Source organism: Triturus cristatus, chromosome 2_1 (assembly GCF_964204655.1).
Source record: "Triturus cristatus chromosome 2_1, aTriCri1.1, whole genome shotgun sequence".
Taxonomy (NCBI): domain Eukaryota; kingdom Metazoa; phylum Chordata; class Amphibia; order Caudata; family Salamandridae; genus Triturus; species Triturus cristatus.
Genome location: NC_140581.1, coordinates 832982258 through 833003625, shown reverse-complemented (window position 1 = coordinate 833003625; position 21368 = coordinate 832982258). Strand labels below are relative to the sequence as shown.

The 21368-nt window shown below is 47.0% G+C and overlaps 1 protein-coding gene and 1 long non-coding RNA gene across 3 annotated transcripts in view; one reads left to right on the top strand and one right to left on the bottom strand.

The window, feature by feature from the left end:
* Positions 1–15579, bottom strand: part of LOC146865942 (uncharacterized) — a 68821-nt gene extending 53242 nt beyond the window's left edge. The window contains exon 1 of the long non-coding RNA XR_014970361.1: positions 15472–15579. This is a non-coding gene — a long non-coding RNA (uncharacterized LOC146865942). The remainder of the gene's footprint in view (positions 1–15471) is intronic.
* Positions 1–21368, top strand: part of AOPEP (aminopeptidase O (putative)) — a 1648611-nt gene that overhangs the window by 365324 nt on the left and 1261919 nt on the right. The window lies entirely within an intron of this gene.

Genomic DNA, 21368 nt, shown 5'->3' with positions numbered 1-21368 from the left:
AAGGATGAATGAAAGTGGATGATGGATGAGTGAAAGGGTAAAGGGATGGATGGATGAGTGAAAGGGTAGATAAGTGAAAGGATAGATAGATAGGTAGGTAAATAGATAGATAGATTGGTTAGAAGTGGAGATATTTTAATTCTCTGGCTACTCCCTTGATTCAGTACAGAATGCCTCTGGGGTTGTCTGTATTCCCCATGCTATTCAATATTTACCTGAGGCCGTTTGCACAAGTGAGCTGTTAATGTGGCTGTTTTGCCAGTGACACTTAGTTGTTTATAAGGTTACACAAACCGCCCCTAGCTCTGCATTTCACCTCCATGAATGTTTGCTGTCCATCCAACAGTGGATGCGCCACAACTTTCTTACATTCAGCTCTAACAAAACAGAGCTGCTTCTTCTTTGTAAGGAGATGATCGGCTCAGACTAACCCATACAACAATAACACCAGTCCAGGTAAAATCCCTTTGTGACCCTTGATAGCAAGCTTCCATTTGATAATGAGATCAAACCTGTTTCTACTTCTTGTATCTATCAGCTGTAGTTGGTTATAAGGTTGCCAATTCTGTCTAAAGGCCACTATGCCACGAATGTAGCTTTCTGTATTAACTACAAATTGGATTACTGCACATGTCTGTATCCGTACACTTCTTGGCCAAACTTTAAAAGTCCAAGTGCTGCATCAAAAGCCTAGATAAAGGCCCAAGTGCCCAGTTAGAATCCCAAATACCCTGACAGGGCTGCCATATGTCCAGGCACCATTACAAAAATGGGGTAACCCTAATATGGTCGTGGACCTGGGTACAATATAATACAAAAAACACTGGTCCTAGACCTTCTTTATAGAGACATAAGTCAATATCCTATTTAGGTTTTTTAAATAACAGTTTTCATGAGCATTCTAAGGTGCATTCTATGGTGCAATGCGCCTGCTCATAGTATTAAATACATTATTCAGATCAAAAGACATGAGCAATAAAGGTGCAATACCCAATTTTTTTTTATCCTTGCATTTAATTTTTGCCAATGGTATACAATTTCAGGTACATTTTTTTAAAGAAAAAATACTCGTTTGTCATTAATGATAGAACGTTGCTCCAGGTGGAACGTGCGTAAAGGAAGGTGCTCAGGTGTGAGGAAATGTGAAAAGGCTTTAAAGTAGTGACATAAGGGAGGTAGATATTGGTAATTCTGAACAGCTGGACCGGTTATGATTCACCGTATTGTCCGGACTGGCCACATATATAATAGAGAACCAATAATTTACATTTCTTTAAATTACACAGAAGTACATTCTTGCGTGGCACGTTTGGGAAAACGTGTGGTTCAGACCAAATTATGGGGGTGTCGACGTTTCGACCCGTCTTATGGCCATGAGGGTAATTCCAGCCTCGGCCTTGCGGATCTTCCTCAGGACAGGATAGGGCAACCAACTTAGATATTGGGCTTAGTCATAAACCTAAGAGGCGAAATTGGAAAAAAGGGATCAGGGTATTGCACTGTGGAGTAGGGACGAAGTAAGGGGGCCAATTTGGATTGAGTTTACCCGCCAAAAACTTGCAGGATGTAGACTATATATGTCCCAACAACAATTTCTCAGTATTTGCGTGTCAATTTAGTTGCCTAAAATAAAAGGTAAGGGATTAAGTAATCATCCCCAAGATCAAAGACCGCTAAAATAGTTTAAGGAAAGGGGAGGAGAGGTGTTTTACCTTACTTGTGTATTGTTACAGGCGTTGGAAGGCAAACGGTCTCCATGTGCAGTCGACCGTATAGAGGGCAATCAATGCCGGTTTGTCTCTGGGGGGGGGCAAAGGGAAGGGGATTAGACGGGGGCACTTCGAGGCCAACAATCCTCCTTGAGGCCCTTTAGAATATCATTTACCTTGTATGTGAATACGGACGGCTCCCAATTGGTGTGACTGGAAAGGGAGATAGCGGCCGCCACTCGGACGTTTAAACCGCTAGCAACTTCATTCGCGCAAGGATGACGCCGCCGGTACGTGTCAAACAGAGATGAAGAGACTGTACCGTGTGGATCGTATTTAATCCTTACGTGCAAGGGAAGAACGAGTGCCCGAAAGCAATATAATACATTAAAATACCATGTCATGGTGTCTCCTGCATTTACATCATTATAAGAAAGCAATATAATAAAATACCACGTCATGGTGTTTCCGGCACTTACATCACTATAAGAAACAGCTACTGGATAGCGAGTTGTGTATAAAATATATTGGGGCTACAATCACAAATTGTAAACAACTTTGGTATACAGTAAACCCATTAACTGGTGACACAGCAATTATTTCGCGACACAGCATGTACTGCGCGTAGGTGTATATCATATGGTTGCATCAGAGGAGAGGATAACAGTTACTGAATATGCCGAGATATAATACATTAAAATACCACGTCATGGTGTTTCCTGCACTTCCATCATTATAAGAATCAGCTACTAGATAGCGAGTTGTGTATAAAATATATTGGGGCTACAATCACAATTTGTAGACAACGTTGGTATACAGTAAACCCATTAATTGGTGACACAGCAATTATTTCGCAACACAGCATGTACTACGCATAGGTATATATCATATGGTTGCATCAGAGGAGACGATAACAGTTACTGAATATACAGAAAACCAGAGCATGAAATTGTTATAGTCGAAGGCAAAGGGACAACTTTGATGCAAAATTGCCAACATTGAGGAGGATAAAATCTTCCTATTAAAAACAATTGATATATACAATATACAATTAAATGGTGTTATGCATGGGGTATATACATGTAGGACAAGACAATAGGGGCTAAGATGACCCATATGTCATGGATTGAGAGGCTCCCTAGATTGCAAGGTACGTGAGAAAATTGGGGTCCAATTCATCCGTTACCAAGCACAGAGACTTGTCTACCTATTTCTTCAAACTCGTTCAGACCCCGCGTGATCGTGTCTAATGAATGTATCCATCTGCATTCACGTTTACTGAGAATATTAGTGAAATCTCCCCCTCTGGGATTGGGTTTCACCTTCTCAATCACCCACCATCTCAAACTTTCCGCTGTGTGTTCAAACATACTAAAGTGTTCTACTAGAGGCGCGCCTTGTACCTTACAGCGTATGCGACTGCAATGTTGTAGGATACGGCATTTCACTCTCTGGGTGGTCTGTCCTACATACATGAATCCACATGGGAAAATGATCTCATAAATTACTCCGGTGGTATTACAGTTGCTATGCTCCTGTAGTGTGTGTTTATGGTCATTATGTGTGAATTCAGTAATTTCTTCGGTCAGGGGGCAGGCTTTACAAAGGCCACATTTGTGATGCCCTCTAATCGGTGGGATCCCCCACAAGGTAGTTTGACCCAGTGGACGTTGTACCAGTAGTAAGGATTTGACCACATGGTCCCTCACGTTTTTTCCTTTTCTTAAGGCATGTAATGGAGGGGGCATGTTACCCAATTCATCCGCCACTAGATGCCAGTGCTGGTTAATGGTCTTCTTAATGGCATTACTTTTAGTGTTAAAGGTAGTCACGCATACGATCCTATCTTCACTCGTGTTGGCTTTGGGTTTCGGGACCACTAGAAACTCCCTATGATTGTGCCAAGCACGTTTTCGTGCTTTCTTAAGGAGTCTGATTGGGTAGCCACGTTCAATTAATCTGATTAAGAGGCCTGCTGACTCTTCAAAATAGTCCTTTTTCTTAAAATTCCTGAGGTTGCATAGGAATTGTTCTAAGAAGTTTTTTGTATTATATGTCCAGGCACATCCGGCATGTGCCCAAGAGTAATACTATGAGCCCTGTCCACAAAGGTAGACTTGGTCATATATGTAAGTTAATGACTGATTTTTCTTTTTAAATTACTGCCAGGAATCAACAAAGGGATTCCTGGTGTGCATTTCCACCATGTGTGCTGAGAAATTCACATTTGTAAATTCTCTTCAAGTGATGGGAAGTGGGCATTTCATCATGTGGTTTTTTTTTATTTGTAGCTTTGGAACACCCAAAATATACTTTTGTGGTCTTTTCCAAGCGTCTTTTCATCCCCTGGAACTGGTTGTAGATTTACTCCAAGGACTGTGTAACTCCCTTTATGGTTGGGAAGGGGAAAGGATCCCCTCCAGATTTGCTGGAGATTTAGGAGAAGAGCTTTCTCTTGAGGGAAAAATATTGTCCCTGTGGAAAAAAATAAAAATTGAAATGCATTTGCACACTAGACTCCATTCTCCCCGTGCGTAATTCTTTGCTGTGTAGAATTCACATGAGGAAGAATAAGCCTTCAGAAATGGTCACATGGAATTTCCAGTAGTATGTCTATAAACTTACTCCTGGCACAGCTTTTTGGGGCATTCTGCTGAGAAGGTTTTTAATGGGAATTTTTTTCAAAGCACATCACGGCGGGGATGTAGATCTCTGTACGTACTTTAAGATTTTCTCCTGAATAGGGCCCTATGTGCACTAACATAGCACTAAATGGGCAGACACAGAAACAAATCCCTTACACAGCCCCAAATGCACAGAGCTCCACATCTCCATGAACAACCAGTATATGCCCAGCACAGTCACTAGGGCCAAGTTCTAGGACTCATGTTCCAACATATGCAGAGTTGCAGCTTCAAAATGCTTAGATGTAGAGCCTCAGTGAGGTTTCTCAGGATATCCTCTGCATACCAGCTGGGATTCTGCCCTATCTTCTACTCAGACTTCCCTCTCTCATTTAGTGATGGAGAGCTTCCAGGTGGTTCTGCTATCGGAAGTCCTTGACCCGACAGCCCACCTCCCAAGAGCTGATGGTTCTAACATGAGTCACCTTCATTAGGGATGAGCTTCCACGCCTATTTTGTTCTGCTGGGATGACAATGCACAGCATGTTTGACCCGCGCATTACAATATAAATGTTACCTTGCTGTGCAGGGGGAAAACTCCTGCGTGTTAGAGCATTTTTATTTGGTCTGCAGAACGAGAAACCCAAGTTGCTTGTTTCTTCTTGCAGTTCAAAAAAAGAATGCTGTGTGTTAGACCTGTCAGCCCTTTGGGTGGTCCCTCCTCATCATTATTTATTTTGTCCCACTTTTGCCTCAAACCCTGTTTGAATTTTTCCTTTTTGGGAACCACCAGATTTTTTAGTGTTGCTGCAGATTCAGGGAGCCATTTTATCTACCCCTGGAACTTCTGTCTGAGGGCCTGGAGCACAAAATGGTGGCCACCTGTGACATCACCAGCACCCACTGGAACCTACTAGCACCTTCCAGAACATTCCAGAACCCTGTGACAGTTGGAGGCGGTTTAGAATGTTGGGAAGCTAAGACAGAGAGTTGGCAGTTGGAGCTGGCAGTTGGCACCTGACTGGTGAAGAGTGAGGAGCAGAAACCTGAAGGAGGAAGGAGTGAGGCAGCAGGGGTGGAAACTTGTGCCTGGAGTGGGGTCCATAAACCCACCCTTGATACTAGTCCCTACTGACTGAGCCCAGCCTGGAGCCCTGTGTGGGAAGAAGCAAGAAAAACCATCTTAAGGACCTGGACAGCAGGAACAGGCCTTAGAATCCAAGAACAGCAAGATCCTGACCTGGATACTGGTTTCCCTGGAGTCCGACGTCGAGTAGTCTGGAAACCTGGAGCCCGAGGTGGAGAAGCGGCGCTGACTGGAAAAGCAGACGTCGTACCCGGAGCCGCCAGAGGTCGAGAGAGGGCGCCGACGGAGGTCGTAGAGAGTACCAGAGGTCGAGGAGGAAGTCACCCGAGGTCGAGTGAGCGGCGTCGACGGGGGAGTGAAGTCCGCCCTCCGGAGTCGCCGGAGACCGAGGTGAAGCGTGCCGGAGGTCGGGAGTGGAGATCGCACTCCGGAGTCGCCGGAACCTGAGGAGAGGAGCACCGGAGGTCGGGAGTGAGGTCGCACTCCGGAGTCGCCGGAACCTGAGGAGAGGAGCATCGGAGGTCGGGAGTGGGGATCGCACTCAGGAGCCGCCGGAAGTCGACATCGAGCCAAGGCCGGCCGACGTCATCGAACCAGAGGTCGCCATCGGACCGGAGCCGCCCGAAGTCGACATCGAGCCAAGACTGCCCGACGCCATCGAATCGGAGGTCGAGATCGAGCCGAGGCCGCCGACATCGAACCGGAACCGCCTACCGGCGTCGTCAAGAACTGACATTGTGCCGAGGCCGCCGACATCGAACCGGAACCGCCTCACGGCGTCGACACGACTCCAGCGGCGTCGGAGCTTCAGAAAAAGGGCAGTAAGTGGAATAGAGGGCGCCAAAGGCCCTGTGGAATCCTAAGAGACTACTCTAGGGGTTAGAGAGGTGCTGGAACCAGCTGGACTGTGCCAGGGGTGAGCTGAGACTAATTCAGAGGGGTTGTGTAGAGTGAGAGAGCCAGGTCTCTAGTATTCCCCCCTTGATCTACCTCAGTTTAGGCCTCAGCCTTGTCCAAGCCAGGGAGTAGACACCCTCAAGCCATCCATATAACTACAAGCTGTGCCTGGGGCCAAATCAGCCCATAGAAATTTAAATGTGATCTGATTCTATGAGTGTCACTGTCAGCTTTTAATTATTTATTGAGGGCCCTGTATTTATTGTATTTAACCTATTTATTGCTTCACTGTATTTATTGTTCCACAGTATTTATGGTCGCACAATATTTATTGGTTTACAGTATTTATTGCCTCAGAATATTTAATTGCCTGTATGTATTGCACTTATATTTATGCCTTCCTTATTTATGATCACCCCTATTTATTGAATCATTAAGACAGTATTTATTTGACCTGCACTATTTAAAAAGCCTTGTATATTGTGATTGTGTTAATATTTATCTAATCAGCAACTAAGAGAAAAAGAAGATAAAGAAAGATATTTTCATAATTTTTACGGTGTAGAGTCGTTTTTGGAACGGATGCACGCATGGTTATTGTATGGGTATGACGTATGCTTAGCACGGTGCCTGATTCCTGACCACTCGAGCCAAGCTACCACTGTATGTCCTGGAAAGACCCCGTTACCACCAACCCTTTCCGGTGTGGGAGTGGAGTATTTCCAACATTAATTGGTGTTCAGCGGTGGGATAGAGCTGTGCCTACGTATACTCAACAATAACTGTGGGTAGTCCATAGGCCTACACCGGGAGTTTTCTCAAAGCGGCCTTCCTAATTGTGGGTTTTTGTTTTTTCCAAATTTACTCTGGTGGTGGGAGGAGGTATTATATAAGGTACCCCCCTGCATAGTTACTGCAAATAACTGTCCTCTGACCTGAGTGGGCAAGATGGAGTTTGTACTGGAGAATTTAGAAACGTACACTGTGGCCCAACTCAGGGAGTTTTGTCAGCGGGAGGGGGTGTATTGTCCCCCAGGAGCCAAGAAGGGTGCACTCCAAACCAGCTTAAGGGCTTGGGGGGAGGCACGCCGAGAAAGCAAGGCTGAGGAGGAGGACAGGGATAGAGAGCCCGACAGTGAGGGAGCTGGTTTGTACCAACCTGAGGTGGGGAACCTGTCAGCGGGGCCCAGGACAGTTTCCAGGAAGGGCAGCAGTGCCTCTAGCGGTGGCTTGTCTGAAGTGGAGTTAACAGACCGGAGGGAGAAAAGACAGCTCACATGGGACTTGGCAAGGCTGGAGAAGGAGAAGGAGGAACAGAGGATGGCTCATGAGATAAGGCTGAAAGAGATAGATCTTCAGATCCTGAGAATCGGGGCACACCCTGTACCTAACGGTGGCAGCGAAGAACGAGAGTACACCAGGGAACCCAAACCCTACCTGCCAAAGGACATAGTAGCTAGCTATGGGGTGGGTGACGATATCGCCAAGTGGCTAGCGGCCTATGAGGTCTCGTTAAGGGCCCATGGGGTTCCAGAGAAGTACTGGGGAGGGGGATTGTACAAGTACATGCCTCCAGCTGGTAGGGATGCATTATTGGCCCTCGAGGAGGATGAGCAGACCCACTACCCCACCATGAAACTGGCGCTCTACAAAAGTTTGGACTAACACCCGAAAAGTACAGACAGAAGTTCAGGGGTAGTCACAAACTGGGCACACAGAATTGGGTGGACTTCCTGGACTATGCAAAGAAGGCACTAGAGGGTTGGATTCAGGGCAGTGAAGTGAGGAACTACGAGGGGTTGTTTGATCTAGTACTGAAGGAACACCTGCTCGAGAAATGTTTCCCTGAACTGCGTCAACACCTGGTGGATAGCAAGCTGACCAGTCCCCGGAAGCTTGCTGAGGAGGCGGACATTTGGGCTAGTACCCGGGTGTCCACAAGGGGGACTGGAGGGGATACTCAAAAGGCCGGACAGGGCGCCCCTCAGAAGAAAGAGGGAGGGGAAAAGAAAAAGGAGTTCTCCAAAGGCCCCCAAAATAACTTCCAAGGGAAGGGAACAGGATTCACCCCTAGGGCTAACCCACCCAGAAACCCTAATCCTGGCCAGAGTCAGCAGCCAAGGGTTGTCCATTGCTACGAGTGCGGTGGCGTTGGACACTATAAGGGAGATCCGAAGTGCCTGAAACGACCACCCCCTCCCATTGGAGGAAAGACCCCCGGAGTAGCTAGTGTAGTGCTCGGGGAGGAGATGCCCTTAACTAAGGGAAGGGAGTGGGCGGGTGTCACTTTAGTGTCCCTGGGAGAACGGGAGATGGTTCCTAAGATCCAGGTGCCCGCAAATACCGTAAAGTATGGGCAGTGGGTCACCATCAACGGCCAAAGAGGGGAGGCTCTGAGAGACACAGGAGCCAGTATGACTATGGTACGTAGTCAACTGGTGTCTCCAGAGCAGGTAATTCCCGATGTACTCCACCCAGCCGCGATGGCTGACGGCAGAACAGGCCACTATCCAGTGGCCGAGGTTCCCTTTGAATGGGGGGGGGTTGCAGGTTCACTTCGAGTTGCCGTAAGCCCTGCCGTGCCAGTCGATTGTCTACTGGGGAATGACATGGAGCACAACGCTTGGAAGGAGGTGGAATACCGGACTCACACTGAGATGCTGGGTACACCTGACTGGGCCTGTGTGAGCACAGGGTCCGCGACTACCCGGAGAGGGAGTTCGTTTCGGCTGGAGCCTGGAACAACGGCCCAGCCAGCTGCCAGTCAAGGGAAGAACCGAGGACAGGAGGAGCCTGCCTCGGCGTCCGCACCCCGTAGGACGGATAGGCCACCGGAGGTGGTGGACCAGGAGTCTGCGGTGGGGGACGTTACCAAACTGGAGGACCTACCCATCCCGGCCGAGTGGCACGTGGAGGGAGGCCCGTCCAGAGAGGAATTCTGCCAGGGCCAGAGGGAGTGCCCTACCCTTGAGGGGCTGAGGCGACAGGCCCAAGCCCAGGCAGCAGGGAACGTTGAAGGGAACTACAGTGTTTACTGGGAGGATGGCCTCCTCTACAGTGAACCCAAGGCACCCCTACACGGATCGTCACGAGCCTTGGTAGTCCCTCAACGTTATCGAGCCTTCCTTCTGGAGTTGGCTCACGAGATCCCATTGGCAGGACACCTGGGGCAAGACAAGACCTTCGCCCGTCTTGTCCCACACTTTTATTGGCCTCAAATGAAAGTGTCGTCCGATACCTACTGCCGGACATGTGTGTCTTGCCAAGCCAGTGGGAAAACAGGGGTGAAGCTGAAAGCTCCCCTGGAACCACTTCCTGTCGTTAGCACCCCCTTTGAAAGGGTGGGCATCGACATTGTGGGTCCGTTAGATCCGCCAACGTCAGCTGGTCACAGGTTTATCCTGGTTCTGGTGGATCATGCCACACGGTATCCAGAGGCAATACCTCTGAGGACCATAACAGCACCTGTTGTGGCTAGGGCCCTGATGGGAATCTTTACCCGAGTGGGTTTTCCCAAGGAAGTTGTGTCCGACAGGGGGACCAACTTCATGTCAGCGTACATGCGGGCGATGTGGAAGGAGTGTGGAGTGACCTACCGGTTCACAACTCCTTACCACCCCCAGACCAATGGTCTGGTGGAGAGGTTTAACAAAACCTTGAAAGGCATGATCAGAAGTCTGCCTGAAAGCCTGCGGAGGAAATGGGACGTCCTCCTACCCTGTCTACTCTTTTCTTACAGGGAAGTGCCACAGAAGGGAGTGGGCTTCAGCCCCTTCGAGCTTCTGTATGGGCACCCTGTACGTGGACCTCTCAACCTGGTGAGAGACGGATGGGAAAGAACTCCCAGAAAGCTTCCCCAGGATGTGGTGAGCTACATGCTGGCCTTCCGGAGCCAAATGGCTAAGTTGTGGAAGCAAGCTTCTGACAACTTGGAAGCCAGCCAAGCAGTGATGAAGGCGTGGTATGACCACAATGCTCACCCGGTGGAGTTGGAGCCTGGCCAGAAGGTGTGGGTGATCGAACCAGGAGAGCTTAGCGCCCTCCAGGATCGCTGGTCAGGACCCTTTGAGGTGTTGGAGAAGAAGGGTAAGGCTACTTACTTGGTGGATCTTAAAACCCCTCGTCAGCCCCTACGGGTGCTGCACGCCAACCGCCTCAAACCCCACCATGAGAGGCCCGAAGTCATCTTGATGATGGTGACTGACGGAGCAGAGGACGCGGAAAGCGAGCCTCTCCCAGATTTGTTTGCGTCTCAAGAGAAGGATGGGTCGGTGGAGGGAGTGATTCTCTCCCCATCTCTAACTCCTGAACAGCAGGAGGACTGCCGCCAGGTCCTGGGGCAGTACTCTTCGTTGTTCTCCCTTGTCCCGGGTAGGACTCACCTGTGCGTCCATGACGTGGACACAGGAGACAGCCCACCTGTGAAGTCCAAGATCTACCGGATGTCAGACAAGGTGAAGGCCAGCATTAACAGTGAAGTCACTAAGATGCTGGAGCTAGGAGTGATCGAACCTTCTAGCAGCCCCTGGTCCAGTCCGGTGGTGTTAGTACCAAAAGCTGCACCACCGGGTGCCCAACCGGAACTGAGGTTCTGTGTGGACTACCGGGGACTGAATTCAGTAACCAAAACTGATGCTCATCCGATCCCTAGGGCGGATGAATTGATTGACCGGCTGGGAGCTGCCCATTATCTAAGTACCTTTGACCTTACTTCTGGGTACTGGCAGATCTCTTTGACTGATGGAGCAAGGGAAAGGTCAGCCTTCTCCACGCCCAATGGCCACTACCAGTTCTGTGTGATGCCCTTTGGGCTCAAGAACGCACCTGCCACGTTTCAGCGCCTGGTAAACCAGATCCTCACCGGAATGGAGAGTTTCTCTGCTGCTTATCTGGATGACATAGCCGTCTTCAGTAACAGCTGGGAGGATCACTTGCATCACCTGCAAGCTGTTCTCCAGGCCCTGAGACAAGCTGGATTGACGATCAAGGCCAGCAAGTGCCAGATCGGGCAGGGGTCGGTAGTGTACCTTGGACACTTGGTGGGTAGGGGAGCGGTGCAACCCCTCCAGGCGAAGATCGAGGCCATCATGGCCTGGGAACCCCCCAAGACACAGACTGAGGTCCGAGCTTTTCTGGGCCTCACGGGATACTACCGCCGCTTCGTGGAGGGGTACGGTACCATCGTAGCCCCCCCTCACGGAGCTTACGTCCAAGAAACAACCTCGACGGGTAGTCTGGACGGAGGCTTGTCAGCAGGCCTTTGTGAGATTGAAGAAAGCCATGTGCGAGGCCCCGGTCTTAAGGGCCCCAGACTTTTCCAAGGAGTTCATTGTCCAGACAGATGCATCAGAACATGGCATTGGGGCAGTGTTATCGCAACTCAATGAAGAGGGTCTGGATCAACCCGTGGTCTTCCTATCCCGGAGACTACTTCCCAGGGAACAGAAGTGGAGTGCAATAGAGCGTGAAGCCTTTGCAGTGGTATGGGCTCTGAAGAAGTTGCGGCCATACCTGTTTGGCTCGCACTTCCTGGTTCAGACCGACCACAGACCCCTTCGTTGGCTGATGCAGATGAAGGGGGAGAATCCCAAGTTGTTGAGGTGGTCTATTTCCCTACAGGGAATGGACTTTCAGGTGGAACATCGGCCTGGAGTGGACCACGCCAATGCAGACGGTCTCTCAAGGTATTTCCGCCTTAGTGATGAGAACTCCCAAGGGGTTGGGTAGCTCTCCCCACTTTCAGCTGGGGGGGACGCGTGTTAGACCTGTCAGCCCTTTGGGTGGTCCCTCCTCATCATTATTTATTTTGTCCCACTTTTGCCTCAAACCCTGTTTGAATTTTTCCTTTTTGGGAACCACAAGATTTTTTAGTGTTGCTGCAGATTCAGGGAGCCATTTTATCTACCCCTGGAACTTCTGTCTGAGGGCCTGGAGCACAAAATGGTGGCCACCTGTGACATCACCAGCACCCACTGGAACCTACTAGCACCTTCCAGAACATTCCAGAACCCTGTGACAGTTGGAGGCGGTTTAGAATGTTGGGAAGCTAAGACAGAGAGTTGGCAGTTGGAGCTGGCAGTTGGCACCTGACTGGTGAAGAGTGAGGAGCAGAAACCTGAAGGAGGAAGGAGTGAGGCAGCAGGGGTGGAAACTTGTGCCTGGAGTGGGGTCCATAAACCCACCCTTGATACTAGTCCCTACTGACTGAGCCCAGCCTGGAGCCCTGTGTGGGAAGAAGCAAGAAAAACCATCTTAAGGACCTGGACAGCAGGAACAGGCCTTAGAATCCAAGAACAGCAAGATCCTGACCTGGATACTGGTTTCCCTGGAGTCCGACGTCGAGTAGTCTGGAAACCTGGAGCCCGAGGTGGAGAAGCGGCGCTGACTGGAAAAGCAGACGTCGTACCCGGAGCCGCCAGAGGTCGAGAGAGGGCGCCGACGGAGGTCGTAGAGAGTACCAGAGGTCGAGGAGGAAGTCACCCGAGGTCGAGTGAGCGGCGTCGACGGGGGAGTGAAGTCCGCCCTCCGGAGTCGCCGGAGACCGAGGTGAAGCGTGCCGGAGGTCGGGAGTGGAGATCGCACTCCGGAGTCGCCGGAACCTCAGGAGAGGAGCACCAGAGGTCGGGAGTGAGGTCGCACTCCGGAGTCGCCGGAACCTGAGGAGAGGAGCATCGGAGGTCGGGAGTGGGGATCGCACTCCGGAGCCGCCGGAAGTCGACATCGAGCCAAGGCCGGCCGACGTCATCGAACCAGAGGTCGCCATCGGACCGGAGCCGCCCGAAGTCGACATCGAGCCAAGACTGCCCGACGCCATCGAATCGGAGGTCGAGATCGAGCCGAGGCCGCCGACATCGAACCGGAACCGCCTACCGGCGTCGTCAAGAACTGACATTGTGCCGAGGCCGCCGACATCGAACCGGAACCGCCTCACGGCGTCGACACGACTCCAGCGGCGTCGGAGCTTCAGAAAAAGGGCAGTAAGTGGAATAGAGGGCGCCAAAGGCCCTGTGGAATCCTAAGAGACTACTCTAGGGGTTAGAGAGGTGCTGGAACCAGCTGGACTGTGCCAGGGGTGAGCTGAGACTAATTCAGAGGGGTTGTGTAGAGTGAGAGAGCCAGGTCTCTAGTATTCCCCCCTTGATCTACCTCAGTTTAGGCCTCAGCCTTGTCCAAGCCAGGGAGTAGACACCCTCAAGCCATCCACATAACTACAAGCTGTGCCTGGGGCCAAATCAGCCCATAGAAATTTAAATGTGATCTGATTCTATGAGTGTCACTGTCAGCTTTTAATTATTTATTGAGGGCCCTGTATTTATTGTATTTAACCTATTTATTGCTTCACTGTATTTATTGTTCCACAGTATTTATGGTCGCACAATATTTATTGGTTTACAGTATTTATTGCCTCAGAATATTTAATTGCCTGTATGTATTGCACTTATATTTATGCCTTCCTTATTTATGATCACCCCTATTTATTGAATCATTAAGACAGTATTTATTTGACCTGCACTATTTAAAAAGCCTTGTATATTGTGATTGTGTTAATATTTATCTAATCAGCAACTAAGAGAAAAAGAAGATAAAGAAAGATATTTTCATAATTTTTACGGTGTAGAGTCGTTTTTGGAACGGATGCACGCATGGTTATTGTATGGGTATGACGTATGCTTAGCACGGTGCCTGATTCCTGACCACTCGAGCCAAGCTACCACTGTATGTCCTGGAAAGACCCCGTTACCACCAACCCTTTCCGGTGTGGGAGTGGAGTATTTCCAACACTGTGTATCCTCAAAACTAGAAGACATCATTAAATACGGTAGATGATCTTCTGCCGGAAAGTTGAGGTTTTCCGCTAACTAAACAACCTTGTCCATAATCCACCAAGTGCTACATGAAGCTCAAATGCTGGGTACAACTTCATATTGCACAAATGTCATCTCACATGCCCAATGCAGTCTCCAGAATGCATAGATCTCACGCCAAATGCCCGATACATCTATCCAATATACATATCTCATAACGCAGTCTCCACATGCACAGATTTAAACTCAGATGGCCAATACAGCCTCTTCACATGCAGGCAAGCTCTCTGATGCCCAGTGCAGTCCTCCTGTGCACAGATATAGCCACAAAAGTCTAGTTCAAAATACTCAGTGCAGTCTCCCTGTGCGGGGGTACGGCCTCAAATACAAAATACCCAGCAAACATCCAACTATGACCTCAGAATCCCAGTGCATCGCCAAGTGTGCATATATTGCCTCAAAAGTTCCTTTTGTGCTTCTTCTGGGCTTTTCTACATGTTGATTGATACAAAATTGATCATGAAAAATAGGACTATAAAGATTCCATCTAATTTGTTTCCTGGCAATAACCTGCGTATTGTTACAGTGACACTTCACAGCTTTTATCATAAAATAGCAAGAAAATCACCTATGAGAGCCCAGAAAGCCATTTAATGGTTTACAATTCATGGTCCACCCATTAGACTTTTTGATGACTACTCTGCAGACATGATCCGACTTTTAGAGAAGGCAGGGTTGTGTGGTGTTCCAACTTAGAATACTCTGAGAGATGGAATGTTTCTTTACTCATTGTGGTGTTCATTCTACAAGCTTTGGTGTGGAGAGTGAACGTTATTTGCCACCTGTGGTTGTTTAAGCTGTCTTGAAAAAATAAACCTCTTCTCTTCAATGAATCCGCGTACGACAGTTACTTCATAATTTGGTGACGATCGGGATTTTGAAAAGACAGCGCTCACTTCTAAAGGTATTCCGTTTCATGTTTTCTCCGTGTATTGATAGCACCTGCAGCTGTTTTAAGTCTACTGTGCTTTGATTGCACCAGCGGCTGTTTCGTTTTAGAGAAAGGACACGTTTCTGTCCTATGTGGAACTTTGTTTGGAGACTGTATTCTTTGTTTTCCTTTTTTTTCATACAGAAGTGTACATCGATTGCACCCGCGGCAGTTGTTGTTGTTTGAACTGCGGCTGATATACGTGTTTGCATCACCGACATCCTGACTGTTGTCAGTGCTGCTAACTTTGAATTGCGGGTTTCGCAGCTCTGAAGTGTTGCGTGTGTGACCCAACGACAGTATTGTGTTTTTTTTGGGGGGGAAGTGAAGGACATTGATTGGATTTGAAACCACTTACTGTTTTGCACGAGCTACATGGGCTGTTAGCTCCACTCGCCTCCCAGGAATCTTCTTTCCTGCATCTCACAGTGTACTTCACGTTGAGAAGTTTACCGCGTCATTACGCATTACGCTATACGCGTTTGTGTCAATATTTCTTTTGTTGTTGTTTCCATAGCAGCGCGTCTCATTACTTCACGTTTGTGCTAATATTCAATTTCTTTAATTTCAACAACAGTGTGTTTCAGCGCGCACCTTGACTTCACGTTTGTGTTAATATTTCATTTCCTTCGTTTGCTAAAAATAGATCTACTTTATATTTTATCTTATTCTTCGTATCACTTACCAATGAAACTTTATACAGCTTGACTTCATCTGGAGACACACAGACTTCGGTGACTACATTCATTTTTTTTAGTTCATTATTTTATAACCTATCTTTGTTCCATTTTAGATTCCTTACTTGTTACTATTGAACTATTACTGAAGTGTATATTTTAGTGTTCATTGTATTCCTTATTCCTATTGTTTTGAGCTATCTCTAACATTGTTGCACCTCCACATTTTTTACCGGTGGCTGGTGAACCCAAAATGGAATGGGACTTATGGTATCCAATGTTCCTGGCCTATGTTGATGTTTTAGAAGAAGATGGTTGTTCCCCTAAGAGGAAACTCGCACTGTTAAGGAACTGTTTAGGGGGAGCTGGTTTAAAGAATTGGCAAATTTACCACCCAATGAAGGTTCTGGTGATACCAATGTTTTTGATATTACTATTCAACAAATGAGTACTAGATTTGGCAGGAAAATTAACACTATCATGGAAAGGTTTAAATTCTATTCTCGTGCACAAAAAGAGTCCATTGAAGATTATGTAGCCGTTTTACGCATATTAGCCGGTTCTTGTGCTTTTGAAACTATTAATTTCGAACAAGTTTTAAGGGATCAAATAATGATGAAAACTAAAAGCAAGAAAATTCAAGAAAGGCTATGGATGGGTACTGAATCTTCTCTAAGTGCTGTAGTAAATATTGCTAAAGGTATCGAGCAATCTGAGAAGTTTGTTAATGAAATTAGAGGACAGGTAGTTAAAATTAACTAGACTGTTCCTGAAGTGTCTGTAGTAAAGGACCAATCTACTTCCAAGAAATGTTCTCCTTTCCTCTCTAAGAAAGACAATGTGGGAAAGGATAATACATTTTTGGGAAAAAAATCCCAAATTGTTTGTTATAGATGCGGTGGTCTTGACCATGTGAGGAGCTACAGAGGGTGTCCTGCATGGAACAAGATTTGTATGAAATGCAAGAAAAGTGGACATTTTAAGTCTTCTCAAAAAATTAATTTCATGACACACGAAGAGAGTGAACCTCCTTCAGAGCTCAACAGTCTTGTGTGTCGGTAATACTAATTGCAAAAGTTTCCCTAAAGGAAAAGTATTAATTAATGGCATAGAAGTGTCAATGTTAGTGGATTCATGTGCTTGGTATAGTATTATTGGCAGAGATGTTTTTGACGAATTTTGGAAGACTAAAAAGTTCCTTTCACCTGATATTCAACCTGGCGGTTACTCTGGTCACAAAATTGATCTTGATGTGTTCATGTGGGCAGACTTAGAATTTCAAGGCAGAAGAACCAGAGGAAAAGTGTATGTAGCCACTAAAGGGGTATCTATACTTGGCAGGCCTCATCAACAAGAAATGGGTAAAGTTAGATCCCAATGCTTCGCCACCTGTTTACGTAGTGTGATCCAACAACGAGGAACTTACTACTAAAATAAAAAAAACAGTTTTCCTTCTCTTTTCAATGATGGTTCAGGGAAATTTGTAAACTTTAAACATACAATTATTCTCTAGGAGGGCGCAGTTTCTGTCAGACACAGAGTAAGAAATGTACCATTGGCGTATCGTGATAAACTTAAGGGAATATTAACTGATTTCGTTTCTAAGAACATCATTGAGCCCATAGAATCTTCCCCATGGGTTTCTCCAGTCGTTTTATCCCTTAAGAGCAATGGCGATCTTCATTTGTGTGTAGATCTTCGTAGTCTTAATAAAGAAATATGGATTGACAGACATCCTTTACCTCACATACATGAATTAATTTCCACGCTTTCAGGTGCCTGCGTTTTTTCAACTGTAGATTTAGCCAGTGCTTACCACCAGGTAGTTCTACATGAAGAATCTAAATTTTTGACAGCTTTTGTTACGCCTGATGGTATGTTTCAATTTTCTCACATGCCGTTTGGTTTAGCCAGTGCTGCTTCTGTATTTCAGAGACTTATGAAGGAGGTTTTGGAAGGGTGTTCTGGTGCAATCGCTTTCCAGGATGATATTCTAATTTTTGGGAAAAACTACGAGGAACACAATAAGAATTTGGATAATGTGTTAAAACGTGTACAAAACAAAGGTTTAACTTTGAAATTTTCTAAATGCAAATTTAGGCAGAGCAAAGTGGAATATTTTGGACATGAGGTCTCTAGCATAAAACCCAAGTTAAATCATGTTCAAAGCATTTCCAATGCTCCTGCACCTACTACGAAAGAACAATTGTCATCTTTTTTAGGCCTGACAGAATTTTATAGCAAATTCGTACATGATTATTCTTCAAAAGTGCATTGTTTAAAAACAATATTAAAGAAAAATGTGAAATTTAGTTGGGACAAAGAACAACAATTGGCTTTCGAACTTCTAAAAAAAGAAATTGTTGATGCACCATTTCTGAGACCTTTTGAAATTGGAAGAGAATGTATCGTAGCTGTAGATGCCAGCAATGTAGGTTTAGGTGCTGTCTTAATGCAAAAGAACAAAGGTGATGAATATGTTGTCTCTTATGCATCTAGAATGTTACGTGGCACTGAATATAATTATTACACCATTGAAAAGGAATTGTTAGCATGTATGTGGGCTATACAACATTTTCATCAATTCTTGTGGGGTACTAAATTTCACTTAAGAACAGAACACAAGCCTTTAATCAACATGTTAGCTGGTGGTGGTGGTAGAACATTGACAGCTCGTTTGGCACGTTTAGCCGCCAAATTACAAGAATGTCAGTGCGTTGTTGAGTTTGTTCCAGGGCGTTTAAACGTACATGCTGATTGCATGTCACGATTACCTTTATCTGATGCGCCTGATACTGACAACAATGGTGTTGATCTTGATGTAGCATACACCATTTACGATGTTAATAGTGGAAATACTAATGTACTGTCATCAGAAGTTATTTCTGAAGCTGATTGGAAGAATGCTATGTGTGAGGACAGTACCCTATCCAATGCTGTGAAATATTTACATATTAACAAAATGGGGTGACCCTGTGTCCCTAGGAACCTGGGTATTTGATATATAAAGAACAATGGTTCCCTTGGGTAGAAACAATGCGTATTGCGGTTAGCCTAGTTACTTCAGCATAACATATGATACATTTCTGAAAGCCAGAACATTTCTTAAGCAAATGGGGGAAGGAACAAGAACACAGAAAAAGGGGTTTTCATTAATTTATGTATCAGAATTGATAGCATTCGTTATGCGAACCAAATTACATACAACAAAAATACATTGCAGAATTTTTGCACTTCAAAATTCATACAGTGATACACAATGGTGAGATAGTAGTGCTCAGTGGTGATATAGATACACAGTGCAGTGAGGTGGTAGTGGGGGGATAGGGAGCCAGTGGAGCTTGTAGATCAAAGGGCGGGAGGCAGTCCTGGGGGGGGCATTGACAATCAGGCGTGCTGCCGTATTCTGGACAACCAGCAGTCTGTCAAAGGCAGCCTCGTTGGCGGAGGCCAGCAATCTTGATTGTGATGCATCCAATAGGTGGTTTGGTTCCAGGAATTAGGTGAGCTGCTGGTTGATGTCTTTCTCTACTTTGGCCGGGTAGAGGAGCGGAGAGATCGGACGATCATTTTTTAGATAAATGGGGTTGGCTGAGGTTTCTTTAGGAGGGGTCTGGCGTCTGCGTGTTTCCATCTGTCTGTGAAGGTTGCTGTGGAGATGGAGGTGTTGAGGATGCTGGTGAGATGCATGCTGATTGGGTTTGTTGCAAGGTTGTAGAGGTGGTGGGGGCAGAGGTCAGTGGGCACCCCGGAGTCGATGGAAGACATGAAGGCTGAGGTGGTCAGGGCTGTGAGCGGAGTCCAGGTGGTGGTAATGGTTTGGCTGGTGTTCACTGGATGGTTGAGGTCGTTTGGGTTGAGGGTGGCAGATTGGAGGTTGAAATTGTTGTAGATGTTGGTGATCTTGCTGTGGAAGTAGTCTTAGAGGGTTTGCTATGGCTGTCAGGGTTCGAGAATTCTTTGACTGTTTTGAAGAGTTCCTTTGCATGGTAGCTCACGGTGTCGATGCGAGTGGAGATGGCTGCTTTCTTGGCTTCTTTGATGTGGGATGATAGTTGTTCAGGGCTGCTTTGTGAACAACTGTGTTGGTAGGGTTCTTGGTGGCATGCCATTGTTTCTTCAGTTGGTGGCTGTTGCGCTTGATGGTCATGAGTTCTGGGGTGTACCAGCTGGCCTGTTTGGCAGTCTTGTTGGATTTTGTGGGTTTCAGTCGGGCGAATCCTTCAGCGCTGTCGGTGATACATGCGGTGAAGATCTGGGTGGCCTAATCGAGGTCTGTTGAGTCCTCCAGTTGGGACGTGGTGGGGGCCTGTGACCACTGAGTTTCGGTGACCTGGTGATGATGCGCTGGGCATCGGTGATGGTGAAGTGTACAGTGGTGTGGTCAGTCCAGGTGAGTTCTGTGGTTTGGCTGAATTTGATTCTGTCGCTGGAGGTGAAAATTTGGTCGAGTGTGTCCCCGTCTTTGTGCGTGGGTTCAGTGACCAGTTGGGTGAGGCCGATATTGTCCAGGTTCCCCAGGAGGGCAATGGAGTTGGCGTTGTTGGGGTCATCGATGTGGAAGTTGATGTTGCCGCGCAGGATGTAGTGGTGAGAGTCGTTTGCTAGGGGGGCGATGAGGTTGGCAATGGCGGTGCAGAATTTTGCTCGTGGTCCCGGGGGTCTGTAGGCAAGGGTGCCTCTTATCATGGTTTTCACGTCAGTTTAGAGTAGTAAGTTCCATTGTCAATGCTTGCATTCAGTCCTGCTTTACTATTTTTATTGATTCCCCCGGATGTGACCTACATTACATGTCTCTCAGCACCTACCATTATGCCCTCATATCGCAATGTAGCTTACAAATCCGGAGACCTTACTTTTTACAGGTTGTGAGCTCGCTTTCATGCAATTTATTTTTCTTGCACTCTCCCTTAAATCACCTGTAATCTGAACAATTTATACTGTCCTGTAAAGCGCTCTGATGATCTGGGGCCTCATACCTGCTATATAGAAAGTGCTACATAGAAATTTGTAAATAAAGTAAAATAAATACCTTAGGAGCATTCTGTTCTGAATGAGATATTGTGAATAGCTGAGGCTGTGCTGACAGTGCTAAAATGCCTTGGTATGCAGTTTGATGGTGCCTGACTGCCACCCCCCATCCACCTACCTCTCCTAGGTCTGCAGAAACCTAAGATAGGAGAGGGAGGCTGTACCTCCCTCGGTTCCCTAGAGACAGAGGGCTGGTGGAGGGTTAGTGCCCACCCAAACACTGGATTCAAACCCCATTTTTAGGTCTGGCTTAGAGACCGCTTCAGGTTTTTCACTAGCCTCATGTAGTCAAAGCAATCCACAAAAAAAGTACATACATCTATTCAGATTTTCAGCGGCTTTGGGTCTGCCCTCTTCACCCATTGGTCTGTTTGATTCACATTTTGCTGCTACCCTCCACCGCGTACATTGTGGATCAGTGGGTCAGCTTGCTTTAGCTACTGGCTTCCTGCAGTGTGAGTAAAGTCATTTTCCTGATCACGTGCACATGAACATAAAAAGAAGTGAAAGCCAGTGGCAGACCTGGTCGGCCAACACTTTAATTTGC